The sequence below is a fragment of the Lucilia sericata genome, unplaced genomic scaffold (genome assembly GCF_015586225.1).
Source record: "Lucilia sericata isolate MDLA Ls3-8-SP2 unplaced genomic scaffold, ASM1558622v1 Contig001839F_arrow, whole genome shotgun sequence".
Classification (NCBI taxonomy): Eukaryota; Metazoa; Arthropoda; class Insecta; order Diptera; family Calliphoridae; genus Lucilia; species Lucilia sericata.
In genome coordinates, this window is record NW_023995734.1 from 79,579 (window position 1) to 90,335 (window position 10,757).

Below are 10,757 nucleotides of genomic sequence, written 5' to 3' on the forward strand. Positions count from 1 at the left end.
ATAGTCTAGTCTATAGTCTAGTCTATAGTCTAGTCTATAGTCTAGTCTATAGTCTAGTCTATAGTCTAGTCTATAGTCTAGTCTATAGTCTAGTCTATAGTCTAGTCTATAGTCTAGTCTATAGTCTAGTCTATAGTCTAGTCTATAGTCTAGTCTATAGTCTAGTCTATAGTCTAGTCTATAGTCTAGTCTATAGTCTAGTTCTATAGTCTAGTCTATAGTCTAGTCTATAGTCTAGTCTATAGTCTAGTCTATAGTCTATTCTATAGTCTAGTCTATAGTCTAGTCTATAGTCTAGTCTATAGTCTAGTCTATAGTCTAGTCTATAGTCTAGTCTATAGTCTAGTCTATAGTCTAGTCTATAGTCTAGTCTATAGTCTAGTCTATAGTCTAGTCTATAGTCTAGTCTATAGTCTAGTCTATAGTCTAGTCTATAGTCTAGTCTATAGTCTAGTCTATAGTCTAGTCTATAGTCTAGTCTATAGTCTAGTCTATAGTCTAGTCTATAGTCTAGTCTATAGTCTAGTCTATAGTCTAGTCTATAGTCTAGTCTATAGTCTAGTCTATAGTCTAGTCTATAGTCTAGTCTATAGTCTAGTCTATAGTCTAGTCTATAGTCTAGTCTATAGTCTAGTCTATAGTCTAGTCTATAGTCTAGTCTATAGTCTAGTCTATAGTCTAGTCTATAGTCTAGTCTATAGTCTAGTCTATAGTCTAGTCTATAGTCTAGTCTATAGTAGTCTATAGTCTAGTCTATAGTCTAGTCTATAGTCTAGTCTATAGTCTAGTCTATAGTCTAGTCTATAGTCTAGTCTATAGTCTAGTCTATAGTCTAGTCTATAGTCTAGTCTATAGTCTAGTCTATAGTCTAGTCTATAGTCTAGTCTATAGTCTAGTCTATAGTCTAGTCTATAGTCTAGTCTATAGTCTAGTCTATAGTCTAGTCTATAGTCTAGTCTATAGTCTAGTCTATAGTCTAGTCTATAGTCTAGTCTATAGTCTAGTCTATAGTCTAGTCTATAGTCTAGTCTATAGTCTAGTCTATAGTCTAGTCTATAGTCTAGTCTATAGTCTAGTCTATAGTCTAGTCTATAGTCTAGTCTATAGTCTAGTATATAGTCTAGTCTATAGTCTAGTCTATAGTCTAGTCTATAGTCTAGTCTATAGTCTAGTCTATAGTCTAGTCTATAGTCTAGTCTATAGTCTAGTCTATGTCTAGTCTATAGTCTAGTCTATAGTCTAGTCTATAGTCTAGTCTATAGTCTAGTCTATAGTCTAGTCTATAGTCTAGTCTATAGTCTAGTCTATAGTCTAGTCTATAGTCTAGTCTATAGTCTAGTCTATAGTCTAGTCTATAGTCTATAGTCTAGTCTATAGTCTAGTCTATAGTCTAGTCTATAGTCTATAGTCTAGTCTATAGTCTAGTCTATAGTCTATAGTCTAGTCTATAGTCTAGTCTATAGTCTAGTCTATAGTCTAGTCTATAGTCTATAGTCTAGTCTATAGTCTAGTCTATAGTCTAGTCTATAGTGTAGTCTATAGTCTAGTCTATAGCCTAGTCTATAGTCTAGTCTATAGTCTAGTCTATAGTCTAGTCTATAGTCTAGTCTATAGTCTAGTCTATAGTGTAGTCTATAGTCTAGTCTATAGCCTAGTCTATAGTCTAGTCTATAGTCTAGTCTATAGTCTAGTCTATAGTCTAGTCTATAGTCTAGTCTATAGTCTAGTCTATAGTTTAGTCTATAGTCTAGTCTATATTCTAGTCTATAGTCTAGTCTATAGTCTTGTCTATAGTCTAGTCTATAGTCTAGTCTATAGTCTAGTCTATAGTCTAGTCTATAGTCTAGTCTATAGTCTAGTCTATAGTCTAGTCTATAGTCTAGTCTATAGTCTAGTCTATAGTCTAGTCTATAGTCTAGTCTATAGTCTAGTCTATAGTCTAGTCTATAGTCTAGTCTATAGTCTAGTCTATAGTCTAGTCTATAGTCTAGTCTATAGTCTAGTCTATAGTCTAGTCTATAGTCTAGTCTATAGTCTAGTCCATAGTAAAGTCTTTAGTCTAGTCTATAGTTTGCAGAAACTTCTCTAAAGAAAATACTTTTTAGAGAAATTTTCCTAAGAAAACACTCTCTAGACAAACTTTTCTAAAGAAAATGGTCTCAAAAAGAAGATTTTCTAATTAAAGCTCTCTCTAAAGAAAGCTCTCTAAAGAAACACTAATGAAATATGTTTTAAGAAACCTTTCTTTGGAGAAAACTTTTTCTAAAGAGAACTCTCTCCAGAGCAACATTTCTAAAGAAAATGTTATCTAGAGCAACTTTCCTAAAGAAATATTTTTCTAGAGAAACTTTTATAATTAAACTTGTGTTACGAGGACACTCCTCAAAGAATTCTATCTCTAGAAAAGACTTTCCAAAAGAAATTTTTCTCTAAAGAAAAATTACTAAAAGAAGTTTTATGAGGTGTCTCAAGAGGGATTTTTAATTTTTAGAAAGAGATTTATTTGTAAGAGTTTTGAGAAGGTTTTCTTACATTAACATTTGTTATCTGTTATCGAAAAAATAGAGGATTCTGACTGTAATGTCTTAGTAATGTGGAATTTGACTGCGAACGGACTTACAGCTTTTCAGAATCACTATTTCAAAAACTACTACTTACCCCTTAACTAGATAATATACATATATGATGAAACTTAAATTTTAACTAAATGTTTGTTTGTTAATTAACACAAATGTAAACTGGAAATTAAAACAATGTGCTTTTAATTGTTCAATTAAATTTATAACATCATACACACAAAATCTATCATTTGTATTAAGATTAAAAGACTGGGGAGGATTGAACTCATTCTAATAACGTTATAAACCACTGAAACCGGAACTTACAGTCCGTTAAAAAATATTAAATTAAATACAGTTTAAGCTCAAGATAAATCAACTCTAGGCAACACATTCTCAGAAAACTTGAAAATTTGTTTATTTTAAAATGTTGTAATAAAATTTTCATAATATATACGCCCCCCTTATAACAAAAAAAAAAAAAAGAAATAATAATAACAACTATTTCCTTTACTAAAAGTGTTGAAATTATTAAATCAACTTGTGTGTATAAAACCATTTATTATACTTTCTCTCACATCTCACTTATTATTGTTATTACTCATACTCCTGTGTAAATTTTTATGGATCTAACGATAACGTGTGTCCCCTTCAACACCTTCAACAACTGAGAGAGATAGCGAGAAATATATTGTTATAAGTTAAACATTGTTTTTAACCCTCAAACTGTGTATTTATTAAATTTGAAATTTCTACTGTTTATTTAAATTTTGAGTTTTTTGTTTATATGTTTAAAATATTAATTTTGTACCTTACATTATGTATAATAAGCTTTTGATAGGGAGGGTGTGATGTTCTGGTTCAGTTCTAGTTCATTTTGGTTCAGTCCTAGTTCAGTCTAGTTCAGTTCTAGTTCAGTTCTAGTTCAGTTCTAGTTCAGTTCTAGTTCATTTCTAGTTCAGTTCTAGTTCAGTTTAGTTCAGTTCTAGTTCAGTTCTAGTTCAGTTCTAGTTCGTTCTGTTCAGTTCTAGTTCAGTTCTAGTTTAGTTCTAGTTCAGTTCTAGTTCAGTTCTAATTCAGTTCTAGTTCTGTTCTAGTTCTGTTCTAGTTCTGTTCTAGTTCTGTTCTAGTTCTGTTCTAGTTTTCTGTTCTAGTTCTGTTCTAGTTCTGTTCTAGTTCTGTTCTAGTTCTGTTCTAGTTCTGTTCTAGTTCTGTTCTAGTTCTGTTCTAGTTCTGTTCTAGTTCTGTTCTAGTTCTGTTCTAGTTCTGTTCTAGTTCTGTTCTAGTTCTGTTCTAGTTCTGTTCTAGTTCTGTTCTAGTTCTGTTCTAGTTCTGTTCTAGTTCTGTTCTAGTTCTGTTCTAGTTCTGTTCTAGTTCTGTTCTAGTTCTGTTCTAGTTCTGTTCTAGTTCTGTTCTAGTTCTGTTCTAGTTCTGTTCTAGTTCTGTTCTAGTTCTGTTCTAGTTCTGTTCTAGTTCTGTTCTAGTTCAGTTCTAGTTCTGTTCTAGTTCTGTTCTAGTTCTGTTCTAGTTCTATTCTAGTTCTGTTCTAGTTCTGTTCTAGTTCTGTTCTAGTTCTGTTCTAGTTCTGTTCTAGTTCTGTTCTAGTTCTGTTCTAGTTCTGTTCTAGTTCTGTTCTAGTTCTGTTCTAGTTCTGTTCTAGTTCTGTTCTAGTTCTGTTCTAGTTCTGTTCTAGTTCTGTTCTAGTTCTGTTCTAGTTCTGTTCTAGTTCTGTTCTAGTTCTGTTCTAGTTCTGTTCTAGTTCTGTTCTAGTTCTAGTTCTGTTCTAGTTCTGTTCTAGTTCTGTTCTAGTTCTGTTCTAGTTCTGTTCTAGTTCTGTTCTAGTTTCTGTTCTAGTTCTGTTCTAGTTCTGTTCTAGTTCTGTTCTAGTTCTGTTCTAGTTCTGTTCTAGTTCTGTTCTAGTTCTGTTCTAGTTCTGTTCTAGTTCTGTTCTAGTTCTAGTTCTGTTCTAGTTCTGTTCTAGTTCTAGTTCTGTTCTAGTTCTAGTTCTGTTCTAGTTCTGTTCTAGTTCTGTTCTAGTTCTGTTCTAGTTCTGTTCTAGTTCTGTTCTAGTTCTGTTCTAGTTCTGTTCTAGTTCTGTTCTAGTTCTGTTCTAGTTCTGTTCTAGTTCTGTTCTAGTTCAGTTCTAGTTCAGTTCTAGTTCAGTTCTAGTTCAGTTCTAGTTCAGTTCTAGTTCAGTTCTAGTTTCAGTTCTAGTTCAGTTCTAGTTCAGTTCTAGTTCAGTTCTAGTTCAGTTCTAGTTCAGTTCTAGTTCAGTTCTAGTTCAGTTCTAGTTCAGTTCTAGTTCAGTTCTAGTTCAGTTCTAGTTCAGTTCTAGTTCAGTTCTAGTTCAGTTCTAGTTCAGTTCTAGTTCTAGTTCTAGTTCTGTTCTAGTTCTGTTCTAGTTCTGTTCTAGTTCTGTTCTAGTTCTGTTCTAGTTCTGTTCTAGTTCTGTTCTAGTTCTGTTCTAGTTCTGTTCTAGTTCTGTTCTAGTTCTGTTCTAGTTCTGTTCTAGTTCTGTTCTAGTTCTGTTCTAGTTCTGTTCTAGTTCTGTTCTAGTTCTGTTCTAGTTCTGTTCTAGTTCTGTTCTAGTTCTGTTCTAGTTCTGTTCTAGTTCTGTCTAGTTCTGTTCTAGTTCTGTTCTAGTTCTGTTCTAGTTCTGTTCTAGTTCTGTTCTAGTTCTGTTCTAGTTCTGTTCTAGTTCTGTTCTAGTTCTGTTCTAGTTCTGTTCTAGTTCTGTTCTAGTTCTGTTCTAGTTCTGTTCTAGTTTCTTGTTTCTAGTTCTGTTCTAGTTCTGTTCTAGTTCTGTTCTAGTTTGTTCTAGTTCTGTTTCTAGTTCTGTTCTAGTTCTGTTCTAGTTCTGTTCTTGTTCTGTTCTAGTTCAGTTCTAGTTCAGTTCTAGTTCAGTTCTAGTTTCTGTTCTAGTTCTGTTTCTAGTTCTGTTCTAGTTCTGTTCTAGTTCTGTTCTAGTTCTGTTCTAGTTCTGTTCTAGTTCTGTTCTAGTTCTGTTCTAGTTCTGTTCTAGTTCTGTTCTTGTTCTGTTCTAGTTCAGTTCTAGTTCAGTTCTAGTTCAGTTCTAGTTCTGTTCTAGTTCTGTTCTAGTTCTGTTCTAGTTCTGTTCTAGTTCTGTTCTAGTTCTGTTCTAGTCTCATGTATTATTTTGTGAGATTTAATATTAATCAATAGTTATAGAGTATCATATAGTCGAGCTAGATCGACTTAACTTTCTTGTTTCGATTGTATTAACTGTGTGTGACTTGTCTATATGAATATAATCAAGCATTGACATTATAGGAGTATTTTTTGTCCGTCTGTTTGTCTTTCTGTATAAAATGTATAATTTTTTTTTTTTTAATTTTCAATTTCCTATAGTGTCTGTTATTGTTGCTGTTGTTATTTTTTGTATGATAATACAAATATAAACGATTCACTTATATGGGATGTACAAAAACAAAAGAAGATTGTAAAGCGTATAAATGTTTTTTATCATTATTAATTGTCATGCATGGCTGGCATAATGTTCAATGTACATATTGGTTGTCATTAAACAGTAACTACTGGAAATATTGGTCATAGAGGGATCAGTTAGAGACCTTTAAAATTGAACATATCGGGTTGTCTAGGTTGTGGTATTAAGTTTCTTAAGCTGTTAGATGGTTTTGGAATTCAAGCGTCTTACCTAAATGTCTCTTAAAGTTTCGATGATACTGTTATTAAAAATCTTTTCAATCGGTCTAAAAAAGGTGGAGATATGATCATAAACTTCTACAGACAGATTTAAAACAAAAACGTCAAATGTCTCTTCCTTTTTGGGTCCCTATAAACCTCCTCTTTTCAAAAACTTAACAAGTTTTCCGTTATTTAAATTTGTTACTGTTTATAATTTTTGACTGCATATATCCAAATGGACACACTAAATAATGACCCTATTGTTTGTTGACTCATCAACATTCATCCTCAGTATTAATTATTATGTTCAAACTTAATGTTTATTCATTTCCATTTTTTATTTGTCTCGTTCGTATTTTTAATTGATTTTGGCGTTATTTAGCATAAATTTATTTAGGCTTTAGTTTTTTGTTTCTATTTTAATTCTATTGTTTATATATAAATATGCAAAAATTATTTTTTTGCAATTAATTCTGTTATAAACATTTTGTAGATCGCATACATATGTATGTATGTTAAGTTCTTATTTATAGACTAAATTATTAAAATGATAACATTTAGTATTTAGATTAATCGCTTGGAATAAGGACATTGTTATTAGTTGGCAAATTCATGCATTATTGTAGTAAATGTTATTATGTTTCCGGCAGATAATACACGTGTTGGGAATTTGATTGATGTGGTAGCATTAGAAAATAAAGCAAAAATATTTATTACCTGTCAGTTCTAGTCAGTTCTTGTTCTGTTCTAGTTCATTCTAGTTCAGTTCTAGTTCAGTTCTAGTTCAGTTCTAGTTCAGTTCTAGGTTCAGTTCTAGTTCTGTTCTGTTTCTAGTTCTGTTCTAGTTCTGTTCTAGTTCTGTTCTAGTTCTGTTCGGTTCTGTTCTAGTTCTGTTCTAGTTCTGTTCTAGTTCTGTCTAGTTCTCTCTATGTTCTGTTCTAGTTCTGTCTAGTTCTGTCTAGTTCTGTTCTAGTTCTGTTCTGTTCTGTTCTAGTTCTGTTCTAGTTCTGTTCTAGTTCTGTTCTAGTTCTGTTCTAGTTCTGTTACTAGTTTCTGTTCTAGTTCTGTTCTAGTTCTGTTCTAGTTCTGTTCTAGTTCTGTTCTAGTTCTGTTCTAGTTCTGTTCTAGTTCTGTTCTAGTTCTGTTCTAGTTCTGTTCTAGTTCTGTTCTAGTTCTGTTCTAGTTCTGTTCTAGTTCTGTTCTAGTTCTGTTCTAGTTCTGTTCTAGTTCTGTTCTAGTTCTGTTCTAGTCTGTTCTGTTCTAGTTCTGTTCTAGTTCTTCTAGTTCTGTTCTAGTTCTGTTCTAGTTCTGTTCTAGTTCTGTTCTAGTTCTGTTCTAGTTCTGTTCTAGTTTCTTCGTTCTAGTTCATGTTCTAGTCAGTTCTGTTCTAGTTCAGTTCTAGTTCAGTTCTAGTTCAGTTCTAGTTCAGTTCTAGTTCAGTTCTAGTTCAGTTTCTAGTTCAGTTCTAGTTCAGGTTCTAGTTCAGTTCCTAGTTCAGTTCTAGTTCAGTTCTCAGTTCAGTTCTATTTCAGTTCTAGTTCAGTTCTAGTTCAGTTCTAGTTCAGTTCTAGTTCAGTTCTAGTTCAGTTCTAGTTCAGTTCTAGTTCAGTTCTAGTTCAGTTCTAGTTCAGTTCTAGTTCAGTTCTAGTTCAGTTCTAGTTTCAGTTCTAGTTCAGTTCTAGTTCCAGTTCTAGTTCAGTTCTAGTTCAGTTCTAGTTCAGTTCTAGTTCAGTTCTAGTTCAGTTCTAGTCATTCTAGTTCAGTCTAGTTCAGTTCTAGTTCAGTTCTAGTTCAGTTCTAGTTCAGTTCTAGTTCAGTTCTAGTTCTGTTCTAGTTCTATTCTAGTTCTGTTCTAGTTCTGTTCTAGTTCTGTTCTGTTCTGTTCTAGTTCTGTTCTAGTTCGTTCTAGTTCTGTTCTAGTTCTGTTTCTAGTTCTGTTCTAGTTCTGTTCTAGTTCTAGTTCTAGTTCTGTTCTAGTTCTGTTCTAGTTCTAGTTCTAGTTCTGTTCTAGTTCTGTTCTAGTTCTGTTCTAGTTCTGTTCTAGTTCTGTTCTAGTTCTAGTTCTGTTCTAGTTCTGTTTCTAGTTCTGTTCTAGTTCTGTTCAAGTTCTGTTCAAGTTCTGTTCTAGTTCTGTTCTAGTTTAGGTCTAGTTCTGTTCTAGTTCTGTTCTAGTTTAGTTCTAGTTCTGTTCAGTTCTGTTTCTAGTTAGTTCTAGTTCTGTTCTAGTTCTGTTCTAGTTCTGTTCTAGTTCTGTTACTAGTTCTGTTCTAGTTCTGTCTAGTTCTGTTCTAGTTCTGTTCTAGTTCTGTTCTAGTTCTGTTCTAGTTCTGTTCTAGTTCTGTTCTAGTTCTGTTCTAGTTCTGTTCTAGTTCTGTTCTAGTTCTGTTCTAGTTCTGTTCTAGTTCTGTTCTAGTTCTGTTCTAGTTCTGTTCTAGTTCTGTTAGTTCTAGTTCTGTTCCTGTTCTAGTTCTGTTCTAGTTCTGTTCTAGTTCTGTTCTAGTTCTGTTCTAGTTTTCTGTTCTAGTTCTGTTTCTAGTTCTGTTCTAGTTCTGTTCTAGTTCTGTTCTAGTTCTGTTCTAGTTCTGTTCTAGTTCTGTTCTAGTTCTGTTCTGTTCTAGTTCTGTTCTAGTTCTGTCTATTTCTGTTCTAGTTCTGTTCTACTTATGTTCTAGTTATGTTCTAGTTCTGTTCTAGTTCTGTTCTAGTTCTGTTCTAGTTCTGTTCTAGTTCTGTTCTAGTTCTGTTCTAGTTCTGTTCTAGTCCTGTTCTAGTTCTATTCTAGTTTAGTTCTAGTTCTGTTTTACTTCAAATATTGTGTAGTTCAGTTTTATCTAAGATTCAGTTCAGTAATCCATCATTTTATGCTTATCAAACTGACCATTAAATATTTGCTTAACCACATATTGTGCAACTATACCTCACTCTTCACTTTTTATTTATTTGCTTTTTATATGTTTAACTTTATATTTATCGTTTCTATGGCTCATTTGTTTATTCCTCACATACGAATGAACATAACTAAATATTTACCAAAAGAAAAAAATATTGTTTCTTTTATTTGGATTGTTTAGTTGATTGTTTACACATATACCCAAGAGGTCAAAATATAAATTAATAATTTTAAGACAAATTTCAAGTACTAATAAACATAAAATTCTTTAAAAAAGTTTATAATTTATTTACAATCACTTTTTTTATTCTCAAATTTTCAGTTTAACTTTTCACACATAGAATGCTACCGAGTTTTCATAACTTAATGAGGTGCTCTTCGAGCGTTTTACAACAGTCTACATCTAGTAGTGGACCACCACAACCCTCAATCATGATGATCTCAATACGGCCACCTGTTCGGGACGCGGTGATTGTCTAAATGGCACTTGCCTCTGTGAAATACGTTATGCCGGCGATGAGTGTAGTGGTTTTAACTTACCCTACTATGCGGGCATTTCAAGTGTTTTCTATTTTGTTGCCCTGGTATCGGTTATACAATTGTTTATCTGTATAGTGGCCGAATATCAAAGACTCAAACAGCCGTCTGTGTTAAGGGCCTGTCGTATTACCACACAGAAAATGTTATATTTTATGGTATTGTGGCGGCCTCTTTGAGGGGAGCCTATTTTACCACACCGGTAAGTGTTTTCTTATTAAATTGCTTAAATTGTTTCTTTTGAAAACAATTTTATTTTGTTTGATTTCAGTTGGATTTACAACCACAATGGGCTGTTACCTTGATGTCCGCCTATTATCCTTTATTAATGACCTGCGCTTCATTGATTGTTTGCATGTGGGCTGAGGTAAGTTCCATGAATATTGAGTTATATAACTATTTTATTTGGACTTTAATTTAATTTAAAATTTAATTATTTATTCAATTATTATTTATTTAATGTTATCATTTTTATATGCATGTATTTGTTGTGGTTTTTGGGTAAACAGAAAAACCTTATTTTTATCGAATATATAATTGATGGCGTTTTCTGGAAAATATAAACTCATTACTCAAATATGTATAAGTTTGAGGGAATCATAATAAGTTTTAGCTTTAACTTTACAAATCCTTTAAGAGCAGAGAATTTACAAATTGTATTTTACATAAAGTAAACTATTAATTGAAGTCATTTTAATAAAAATCTCTCATATTTTTCCGCAACTCAATGTTCACTTGATATTTGCTACGCATTAACCTTTATGATATTTCTTGATTGGTATGATAGATTTCTATGTTTTCCAGAATTCAGTTTTAGTTCAGTTCTAGTTTGGTTTAGTTCCATTTCATTTCTAGTTCAGTTCTAGTTCAGTTCTAGTTCTGTTCTAGTTCAGTTCTAGTTCAGTTCTAGTTCAGTTCTAGTTCAGTTCTAGTTCAGTTCTAGTTCAGTTCTAGTTCAGTTCTAGTTCAGTTCTAGTTCAGTTCTAGTTCAGTTCTAGTTCAGTTCTAGTTCAGTTTCTAGTTCTGTTCTAGTTCAGTTCTAGTTCAGTTCTAGTTCAGTTCTAGTTCAGTTCTAGTTCAGTTCTAGTTCAGTTCTAGTTCAGTTC

The 10,757-nt window shown here is 32.5% G+C and overlaps 1 long non-coding RNA gene across 3 annotated transcripts in view; it reads left to right on the forward strand.

Annotated features, from left to right (window-relative positions):
- LOC119612839 overlaps positions 1 to 10,028 on the forward strand; it is a 29,306-nt gene extending 19,278 nt beyond the window's left edge. For all 3 annotated transcript variants that reach the window (XR_005232175.1, XR_005232177.1, XR_005232176.1), the window contains exons 2-3: positions 9,437 to 9,853; positions 9,923 to 10,028. This is a non-coding gene — a long non-coding RNA (uncharacterized LOC119612839). The remainder of the gene's footprint in view (positions 1 to 9,436; positions 9,854 to 9,922) is intronic.
- Positions 10,029 to 10,757: the final 729 nt, after the last annotated feature.